This window comes from Chinchilla lanigera, unplaced genomic scaffold, assembly GCF_000276665.1.
Source record: "Chinchilla lanigera isolate Chin_1 unplaced genomic scaffold, ChiLan1.0 scaffold00017, whole genome shotgun sequence".
Taxonomy (NCBI): Eukaryota; Metazoa; Chordata; class Mammalia; order Rodentia; family Chinchillidae; genus Chinchilla; species Chinchilla lanigera.
Genome location: NW_004955418.1, coordinates 28,368,673 through 28,379,941, shown reverse-complemented (window position 1 = coordinate 28,379,941; position 11,269 = coordinate 28,368,673). Strand labels below are relative to the sequence as shown.

General features: G+C 45.8%; 1 long non-coding RNA gene across 1 annotated transcript; it reads right to left on the bottom strand.

The window, feature by feature from the left end:
• Positions 1-8,052: 8,052 nt before the first annotated feature.
• LOC102012432 lies at positions 8,053-10,227 on the bottom strand. The gene is made up of 3 exons (XR_260592.1): positions 10,062-10,227; positions 9,810-9,917; positions 8,053-8,409 (listed from the first exon to the last, which is right to left on the bottom strand). It is a non-coding gene; the product is annotated as an uncharacterized LOC102012432 (long non-coding RNA).
• Between the last annotated feature and the right edge of the window lie 1,042 nt (positions 10,228-11,269).

The window sequence follows — 11,269 nt, the reverse complement described above, 5'->3', positions numbered from 1 at the left end:
ACTCCCTCGATGCTGCATGCGATGTTGCTTCACTTTTTTTCCTTGGCTTTTTTTTTTTTTTTTTTTTTTTTTTTTTTTTTGTGGGGGAGCTCTTTTTACTTTCCTTCTTCCATTGCACTTTAGAATCTATTTTTAGAGGCTTTGATGATTTTTTTTATTTTTATATCTGATTATTATTTTATTACACTTATTTGTCTCTCAGAACTCGATATTATTAGATCTGAATTTTATCTTCCTGAGACGGTTGGTTGTTTATTCATTTTTTAAATTCTTATTTTTGAATTTTATTTTTGTTAATACACGTTTGCAGTACATAATGATCATATTCATGTTGGGGAGTTGACTCAGAGAGGTAGCACATCTTATTTCTTTTTTCATTCCATGTTTGGTTTTTAAAAGACTTGTATTAATATAGTAATTGTATTTGTTGATATGGTGATATAAGAAAATTTTCAAAATAGATTTCAATGGTTACATTTTTTTTGGAAGAAGGGTGATTATAACTGAAAACACTATTATTAGATAAAGCCGCTCAGTGTCAAAAGAATGGTGACTGTACATGGGACTTGCATGCGCTTGTCACATATCAGCTACCTGTAATGCAACTGTGCTTATCATTTGGTGCTCAGCACAGCAATCGACAAGTGTTTCTAAAAGTATCTTGGGAATTTTCCGTCTTGCATACATATAACATTTAAATTTAACTTTCATGTGGTTCTTAGGTATTCTGCCGCCCGTAGAATAACATTATACAGGTCTGTGGCTGTTTCCCTATTAAAGCATTCTTACTGATTTCCATATCAATAGATTCTATGCCAGTTGTAATGTAAATAACCCCTAAGGGTACAATAAACTAGTGTTTACTCTCTAGTAAACAGCTCTAGGATGACTTTTTCAAAGGCGTGGGAGCGCTTATCAACATTATCAATATCAGCGCTTGCCGGTTATGGTTATGTGCACATCTTTATTCTGAGGAGAGCTTCGTTGACTTAGCCTTTAAGATTCCTCCAACAACCCAATCTACACAACTTAAGAACATACTCAGGCTCAGAACTTATTTTCTGGTTGCCCAGGGTCTGGCTGCTGAAGGTCTCTAACCCCCAGTAAGGCAGGGGCCGTGTCAGCTTTACATTTAAATATTGCCATGTTTCTAGCACCTAGCGCAGTGCGTGGCACGTGTTCCATTCTTCATGTGTTTTTCTATTCTTGCAAAGAATGGATGAATATTAATCAGCTTAACACTGTCCGTATTCTAGAGAAAGAGCCAGTTCGGTTATAGACACATGGACGTTAAACACAGATCTCCTTGAGGTTTCCACTTGATGGTACGCTGACCTCCTTTCACATACCCTACAAGTATGGCTAGCATCCATCCTGCCCTAATGTGCAAATCCTTGACCATTTTATTTACCCTTCAAGCAAAATTTTTCCTCTACTGAGTTTTTATCAACCAGTCTGCTTCCCTTCCTGTCCTTGTCATCACCACGTGTATTAATCAGCTTTCTTGTCCCTGAGACACAGTACCCAACACACACAGGGTAATGCAGGAAAGAATCAGTTTGCTTCTGGTTTCGGTCTGTGGCCAGCTGGCTCCAAGCAGAAGCATCATATGGTGGAGCGCCAGAAAGTGAGGGGCTGGGGCCAGCATGGACTACCTTGGGGTGCTCCTCTCGGCTGGTGGATGGTTCCCCAGTGAGTTTACAGGGAGAAGTGCTGGTAGGAAGCGGGCGCAGCTCCAGAGGGGTGGGTTATTGGGGTGTGGCTTGGCAGGTCTGTGCACTCTCCTCGACATCCCTCTGCCAGGCCATCCTGCCCCGGACCCTGCCCGCTATGCAGCTGTGAGGCACAGCAAACCTCTCCCTGCGTTTGCAAGTGTTGGTTGTATTTCAGTGACCAGAAAGTGACTGAGGCCCTCAGCAACTGAAAAACAACTAGCACATGCCTCCTCCAGTGGAGGGATCCAGCCGGGTGTTCTCCCACCTTCTTGAAAGAGTTTTTCACATTTTCCTTGATTTTAAAGTCCCCGCCCTCACTTCTAGGAAAACAGCTCTGCTTCCTTCCTCTTTCGTGGGGAGTGAGAAAGCGATCAGATGAACTGTTCTCCTTCGCCTCCTGTGTGTCTTCTCTGCCCATCTTCCAGGTAGTGCAGATTCGTCAGGGCAGCTTGACTTCTGTCCCCTTGGTGATCTCCTCCTACTTCTTGTGCTTGGCCTAAGGGCCGGGTGAAGCCACGCCCCACACAAAGCAAAATACCAGTGTTGTTCTAGGCCCATTGGTCCCCCACTTTTTTTCATAAACAAACTTGAAGTTTCTACCTCCTTGCCACCCTCCTTGATTGATTGATTTATTCATTGATTGATTGATCTGGTTTTTGAGACAGAGTCTCACTAGGTAGTACAGGCTGGCCTCAGACTTGCTGTGTGGCCCAGGCTGGCCCCCACTACACGGTGATTTTTTTTGCCTCAGCTTCTCAAGTGCTGGGATTTTTTTTTTTTATTAAAATGTATTTTATTTTATTGTTTTTTAAATTGTTTTATTTTAAAAATTAAAAAAAAACTAACAAAACAACAATGAAGACAAAATCAAAACAACACAAAAATGATACATGACCTCAAAACAAAATTCGTAATCCATCTGAAACAGACTTAGAATACCACGGTGGAATCAGAACGGCTTGTGCTGAGGGCATTGGGAGCTTATTTTCAAAGCCAAATGGTCACTTTCCAGTGTTTCCCTTCCTTGACTGTTGCTTTGTTTTTGTTTTTGATATTGTCAACTGTTTTCTGGAAAGTCTCCTCTTGTTTTTTTGTTTCTATTTTTTATTTTGTAGTACTGGAGGCTGGACTTAGAGCCTCACACATGCTAGGCAACTGGTCTACCACAGAACTACACCACCAAACATTTTCATTTTATTTTGAGGGAGGGTGTTTCATTTTCTCTTATCTTTTGGAGACAGTCTCGCTATAGAGTCCAGGCATTAAACTTGCTGTGTAGCCCAGGCTGTCTTCGAACTCATGAGCCTCCCGTTCAGCCTCCTGATTCCTCCAGATGTGTGTCACTGTGCCCACCTAGACAGGCTCTTTCAGAGTGGTCCAGGCTGAGCATGAACTTGCAATCCTCCTGCCTCAGCCTCCCAAGTAGCTTGAATTACAGGTGTACACCACCATGTGTGGCTTTTCTTCTTGTTGTTTTTTTTAAAATTACACTAGTCTTTCTTTATCTTCCTCCTGATTCTCTTAGATTCTTCATCTGCTCTTCTGCCTCTTTTTAATATATTGATCTTCCCTAAGTTTCCTCCCTCAGATCTTTTTCTCTCCCTCTATGTAGTCTCCCTAAACTAGCCTTTTCTGTGACCATAAGTGTAACTTCTGAGTGTCAGTGATGCACAAATGTAGAAGTGACTTGTTCTTGAAGAGGGGAGGTTAGGATTTAGGCAGTGGCAAAAGCAAAAGTAGAACAGAATTAAAATTATCTTTGAAAATTCCTAACATTTCCTGCAAAATTCTGTATACCATTTGAAACGTATATACCATCAATCAAGAAGCCCTGCACAGCCAGTTTCTCTCTGCTATTGGAACAGAAGGTGGTTTCTTCAGTCAAACACCAGATGAAGTTGTTGGCTTGCATTTGGGGGCCATGTTATAAGAAAAATATGTTTTTGTTTTTTGCCAAGTGCCTATAGTATACTTCATCTAAATTAAGTAAGCCTAGGAGATAATGCCGTTGTATATATTTTTACTCTGACCTCGTTCATGAGCTCTGGACTTATACACCAAACTGCCAGCTTGATAGCTCCTTTTGGATATTGTTTTAATTATATTTCTGAAAGCTGAGGGAATGAGATAACCCACATTCCCCTTAGCAAGGCATTTATTGAGAGAGCCCAGCAATCCGCTAGGACACAGGTCATGCATGGAGAGTTTCTGTGTCATCTTGACTGATGTCTTTGTTCCATGAAGATGTCCTTCAGCACTGCAGAGCTACCCTCAGCCCTGTCAGCCTGGTTGCACACAGGCAGCTTCAGATCAGTGGAAACTTGAGGCCAAGCATCTCTTGAGACAGTGACCTCCAGCTGAATAGCTTTATGGAGGCCTGTGGAATTCATAAGTGTCTTGGAAGGCAACACAATTCCTGATTGGTTCTCTCACTGCTGTGCGGCAGCCATTGACTGTGACATCATCCACAGCTCATTGTCATGAGGTCATGCTGGCCAATCAGCTGAGCGGAATCCCAGCATTTCCTCAGTGACCAACAGGGCATGTGTTGCGTGTACTGAGCCAATATCAGAGACAAGTTCATATGGCAATTTGCTTCCCTTCCCCTTTATCACACACACCGAGAGGCAGAAATAATTAAAAGCATCATATGTAGTAGAGAACAGTCAAACATTACAGAAAAATGTAGCAGCACCACTCAACTGGGGGTGGCTTCTATCACTCTACTGTGATTAGAACAGCACTGGACAGCGTCCATGGTGTCTCGCTTACTTATCTCGTCACTGTCCATGTTCCAAACATGCTGTCTGCTGTGCACACACAGAGGGTGTCTCCTTCTGCTCTTCTCTCTCATGCTACACATTTATATGCCCGACGAAGAGTGAACCAGGCGTGGACGCTGTCCATGATCCATGCTCTTGCACAGGGTGAAAACCACAGCTCTGGGATGCTGTGTAACTAACTTTTGCTGGCCATCACATTGTGGCTTCTGCTCCTTCTAGGTGGAGCTGTTTCTTGCCATTGTTATTCCCTTCTCAGAACTACAGGGTATACCTTACACCCAGGGAATAACCCTTTCCTTCTGCCAAATGCATATTCAGTGAGGTTCAGATTAGAAATTAGTTCTTCCCATGTAAAATCACACCATCCATTTTAATGTTTTTTGGATGTAGCATTCTTTATTTTATTATACAAAATGACACACTGATGGTAATTATTTTTCTTAACAAAAATACCAGAAGAGTATGAAGAAGGAAAGTCATAGACAATGCCCTTCCCTGGAGGTGATCACTGTCACTTCAAGGTTGTGTCCTTCCACCAGTTTTCTGTGGGGCCATAAATGAGGCCATTTGTTGACTCTCAGTTTTGATCGTGCTTGAAAACATGATCACTGTGTGGTATTAGTGAATATATCATTCTACCACTTCTGTGCATCAGTTCCATAAATTTTAAAATGAATATTTTTGGTCTCTACACCCTGCATAGCTATGGTTGTTCCTAAGTCAATTTTATAGCAATAGAGATCCTCAGGTAAAGAGAAGTTAAATGGTTGCCCAAATTTACACACCAAATAAGTGATAAGAAATAGGTTTTGGGGACTGTGCCTGGGGGTACTCTACCCCTGAGCCCTTTTTATTTTTTATTTTGAAGTAGAATCTCACTAAGTTGCCTAGGCTGGCCTCAAACTTCTTATCCTTCTGCCTCAGCTTCCCAGAGTGCTGGGATTACAGGTGTATATCACCACGCTGAGCTTACATTTGGATTGTGGTATTGGTTACATGATACTTTAGTTCATTTTAGCTGTTATGACAAAAATATCATAAATTGGATGGTTTATAACAGCAGGAAATTTTTTCCCACACATTTAGAGGTTGGCAATGCCCAAGATAAAGCCACCAACAGATTGAGAATACAGGAAGGCCTTAGATCTTGGCTCTTGGAAAATCCTCCTGTAGCCCTGTGGCCATGGGAGTTAAGATCTTTTTTTTTTTTTTTCCTTCTGGTACCAGGAATCAAACTCATGACCTTGCATTTGCCAGGCAGGTGCTGTGCTGCTGAGCTAAATCCCCAGTCCTGGAGTTAAGATCTTAACATACGAGTTTTGGGGAGATGGGAACATTCCAACCACAGCACATGGATACATGCTTTTCTCAAAATGCACTGATTGAAGCTGGCATAGTAACACACGCCTGCAATCCCAGCATGGCTGAGGCAGGAAGATCTCAAGTTCAAGCAAAGCCTGGGCCATTTAGTAGTATAGTGAGACCCTGTCTCAGAATAAAAAATAAGTAAATAAAAAAGGGCTGGGGATGTAGCTCAGTGCACAGATCTTGAATTCTACCTCCAGTCCTTAAAAAAAAAAAAAAAAAAAAAAGCACTGAGCTATACGGTTAATCAAAAATTTATTAAACTGTATAAATAAAATCCCCCAAATGTGGTGTATTTCATGCATAAAGGTGACCATAAGAAACTGTGTGGGGAGCTAGAAACATTTCTGTGCTTATTTCCAATGCCTTCTGCTCCAGACTTGGGTAGAGACCTTATCCTTCTTTTTTCTCTTTTCTCCCCTTTCCTCTTTCTTTTCCTTTCTATTGGAGGGAGTTTGAGACAGGGTCTCACTATGTGTAGCTCAGGCAGGCCTTGAACTGGCAACAATCCTCCTGCCTCAGTTTCCCCGAGTGCTGGGATTACAGATGCCATCACACCCAGCTCTTATTTTTCTGTTAAATAAACAGACTTTTAAAGAAAACTGGTGGTTTCCAGAAGCTTGAGCACAGGGAACTCCCATCCCCCACACTCCTGTGTCCGCCTTGGACGGCCCTCGAGCTTCGCTGAGGAAAGTTTGTCACACTCGATGAACCCACCTCAATGCGCCGAGACAGAAGTCCACAGTTTCCACAGGGGTCAGCCCTTGTGCTGGGCAGTTTGATGGGTTTTGACAGAGGCACAGCGCCCTGTGCCCACCACCGCGGGTCATAAAAGTCGGGGCTCCCCGCTGCGCCTTCCTGCCCACAGGTTCACAGCTACTGAAATTCACTCCCTGCTGTTGCTCACACATTTGCGTAAGTGTGATGCACACTCAGCCTCCAGACACGTTTCTCACCTCTGTCCTCCAATCAGTCCAGCTGCTCTAGCTCTTTCTTTCGGAGAGAAACAGTCTTCTGAACCGGGTGTGCTGTGGCAGCCAGAACGCGGACTCACGTCCCAGAGTGAGTTTATTGAAAAGATATAAAGGAAGGAAGCAGCGCTCCCAGTAGCCGGGACAGAGCTCTGCGCAGGGCCCACCAGGGCTCTTGTTTAGGGGCTTCTAAGCGGTTCAGAAGGCAGCTCAGGCATCCTGTGAGCAGTTCGACCTCCATCCTACAGGAGACAACATCTTAGGGTTCGATCTGTATTGTTCTCGTGTTACCCACGCTGGGCACCTGCCTGATCGAACTCTGGGAAGATCCTGGACAGCACAGGGCCCCTGGGAGATGTTTCCGAAAGATCCCTGGAGGGTCATGACTCAGTTGGTCCCATTTCTGGGTTCCTGACTCCATTTGGGGGCCACTATCCTTACTGCTTAAAACAACCCTAACTCCTGTCTCACTAATTCCAGTTACAAAGGCAGAAGCCTGTAGCCCCAGCTCTTAGGAGGCTGAGGTTGGAGGACTGTCATGACTTTGAGGCAGGCCTGGGCCACACAGTGAGTTCAGTGCCAGTTTGAGCAATGTATTAAGACCTTGTCTCAAAAAACCACAAGCTGGGTATGGTGGTGCATGCCTATGATCCCAGCCCTTGGGAGGCTGAGGCAGGAGGATCTCAGTGAGTTTGCGGCCAGCGTCAGCTACATAGTGAGACTCTGCCTCAAGAAAACAAACAAGCCAAACCATAAAGAAAAGCACAACAGTCCTACCCTGTCCAGGTCTGATTGGCTACATTTCCTGTCTTTCTTGTATGGAGGTGTGGCTTATGAGATATGAATGGGGTAGGACATGTGTAACAGGGACTGACAATATTGAAAAAGCAAATTGACCGTGCAGCTTTAAACTTGGGTCCCCTTATAGAGTCGTACTACTTAAAAGATATTTTATTATTTTAAAGTAAATCCAGTAAGTATGTCTCCTATTCCCTTTTTTTTTTGAGGCAGGGTTTCGCTATGTATTCCAGGTTGGCCTCGAACTTGCTGCAATCGTCCTGCCTTGGCCTCCCAGGAGCTGGGATCACAGGTGTGCACCACCACACCTGGCTCCTATAATTCTCTCTGGAAAGATTCAGTTACAATACATTGTAATTTCTGGCAATAAAAGGAAAATGATCACTAATGTAATCATGTGTCTAACATTATTTCCTTCATGAGTCTCAATAAACCAAAACCAAAAGAGCAGAAATTTCCGTTTTTGGGAGGCCCTGTGTGCACCGTGGATATTCAAACAGTAAGCAGCAAACAGGAGCCTGCAGCAGAGAGGACAGGAAGCCAGGAGCTGGAGAGAACCAGGGAGGGAGGGAGGCGATTCCAGCAGTGAGCAGCGGTGGAGTGAAGCAGAATCAAGTCCAGTGCAGCAGGAGTGTCACGTTAGGATGCTGTCACTGGCAGTCTTGGTGTTTGTGTCTGTAGAATGGGTATTTTCCTGATCTCAGCTAGCACAGGTCCCTGCTTCAGTGACAACGGAAGTTACAACGGAGGCTCAGATATGCAGGTGAACAACTTTAACTGAAGTAAGAGAAAATGGAAAGTGACTTCAGCTTGAGGTACCGACAAAACTCCACCTGTTTTAACAAAGGAAAGAAAGAGAGAACTAGGGGATGGATGCGAGCATAAGGAAATGGGGGAAGCCGGGATCCCAGGAGAAGGGTCGGCTCAGACTGTTTAATAAGAGAAGGGGCCACTTTTCTGGGGCTAAGGTAGGCTTGGGTCTGCTTGGTCATTATGTCTTATTTTGTTCTGGGATTTCTTTGGTGGTGGTGGTACTGGGGACCAAACCCAGAGCCTACACACTGAGCTACACCCCCTGCCCTATTTAGTTTGTATTTTAAAATAGGCACTGGCTAAACTGTGGGGAAGGGGGCTTGCAATCCTCCTGCCTCAGCCTCCCTTAGTGCTGGGGTGACAGCGTGTACCACCATCCCCCGCTTCAGTCCTGGTTTTGTGGTTCTAGGAGGAATCCTTACAGTTTAAAGGCACTGGCTTCCCATAAGATGATCTGTTGGCCTGGGGTGCAGCCTCCGCTGTGCAGGGGGCCCTGCTTCCACTCGGGGAGAGGACCTCCCTAGGCGCTACCACAGGTTCTGCTTTTGTGGAATCTGAGTGCAGTGGAGGGCAATGACTGGAGAATTCTGGGCATCGCTCTAGGAGCCCAGAATCAGAATGCCGGCAGCTGGAGGCCCTGCACATCTGAAAGCTCGCTTTAGTCACTATCTCTGGATCCTCGGGCTTGAAGGGGTTGAGACAGGCTGGGTGAGCACAGGGCTGGGAAACCTGGGTCAGAGACACATCCGCGATGGGACCTGAGGCTTTATTTTAAAGGAGAAAAGGAGATGAGGAGCAGGGGAGGGGGGCTGGGGCGTAGTGGCACACGCGCATAGTCCCAGCACTCGGGAGGTTGAGGCAGGAGGATCATCCGGAGTTTGAGGCTAGCATGAACTACATAGCAAAACCCTGTCTCTAAATACAAAACAAAAAAACAAAAAAAATCTTGGGCAGCATTTGCCTACATCCCATAGGAGGAAGAGAGGGAGCAGCAGGAGAACAGGAGGAAAGAGGAAGAGGAGGAAGAGGGAGAAGGAAGGAAAGGAGAAGAGGAGGAAGAGGGGTTGGGAGGAGGAAGAGGAGAGGGCAGAGGTGGGGGGACCTCCCCCCACTTCTCTTTCCCGCTGGGCACGCAGGCCCAGCCCCTAGGCCCCTGTTACAATGTGAGATTATGGGATTAGCTATGCAAAAATTGTGCACCACAGCCCGAGTTCAGTGGAACTGAGCTTCTTTCCTGTCTTTGTGACTAATGCATTGTTTTAGTCCCCAGGCTGGGACCCTGTACCGGAGCCGCCTGCCTCTGAGACTCCACACTTCCCAGTGCCGGGGGATAAATACGAGAGGGAGAAGGGAACGGACCTTACCCATCCCGTAGGGTCTGTTTTTGGCAGGTGAGTCATGAAAACCATCTCCACTGCATGCACGTATTTCTTCAAAGTTAACATGGTGTAGCTGGAGCTTAAAATGTATTCCTGGAATAGTGAGTGGAATGTCAAGTAATGCTCTTATTTTTGCACGCGAAAGCTTTACGTTTTCAAGATAACAGCTTTTTAAAAAAGATAACTAAAGCTCAATTCTTTAAAAAAATCAAATGTGTCATTTAAATTGGCAGATACCAATTAACGCATAGCTGCTTGAACATGTTAGTTGAAGCTCATTTTTACTAGTAGTTTTCCTAAAGACCAGTTTTAATCTCCTGGGCGTGGTGGTGCACATCTGTCATCCCAGCACTGGAGAAGCTGAGTCAGGAGGATCACCAGGAGTTCTAGACCACCGTGGGCATAGTGAGTCCCTACGTTAAAAAAAAAAAAAAGTATGAGTTTGAATCTATCATGCATTTGGTAAAATTTGTGAGTTTCGACGAGGAAAGCAAGGGCTTAATCGTCAGTACAGTAATGGTGAAGACACAGCCTCGTTCCTTCACCCCTGTCTTCCCCTAGCCTTCTTTTGGTTGCTGATGAGCAGTATTCCTGCCCTTTTTCGAAAAATTTTTCTCAAAACTGTGGAACAATGTTGGGCTCACAGGAAATTGCAAAAGTACTACCTAGAGTCCCAGGTACTTATTGCCCATTTTTTTTCAGGTAACTGTGTGCAAAATCGAAACCGAGCCCCGGAAGTGTGCAGCCAGGCTTTGCGCCCTCCCCCGCCTGAGCTGACTCCGTCTCCAGGCAGTTTAATTCTGATGTCTGGGGTCACAGGCCTGTCGCCCCTTCACATCCAGATGCGTGGCGACCCCGGTCTGGCGCCTGGCCTTGGTCCCCTGCACTTGCCTCAGTTTCCGCCGGCTGCCAACAGAGCAGAGCCCTGTGTGTGGGCCGGGACTGTCGTGCGTTTTTGTGCATTATTTAGTCCTAGTCTTGGGTCACAAGTTTAACAGCTTCTATGAGCCACTAAAAGGTGAAGAGCAGCCCAATAAAGTGCGACGCTGAGGCCCTTTTGCAATATTTAATATTATTTTTCAGCACTGGGCATTAGACCCAGGGACTCCTAACTGGGCAACCTTCCCACCACTCTTTTTATTTTTTAATTTGAGACAGGGTCTCCCCAAGTTGTCAAGTTGCCCAGGCTGGGTTCTAATTTGGGATCCTCCTGCCTCAGCCTCCCACCGTGCTGAGATTACAGGCCTGGCCCTGCAGGTCCAGCCAGTTCTTTCTCAGGGAGAACTGCACAGCAGGGGAGCCCAGAGGTGGGCGTGGCGGACCGCTGGCCCCGCCCAACGCGACAGTGACGTCACCCGCCTGCGCGAGGCGGTCGGTGCGCGGTCGGCGCAGTGCGCATGCTCAGCCGGGGCGGGCGGCTGTGGCTGTCCCCGCGGTCCTCGCGC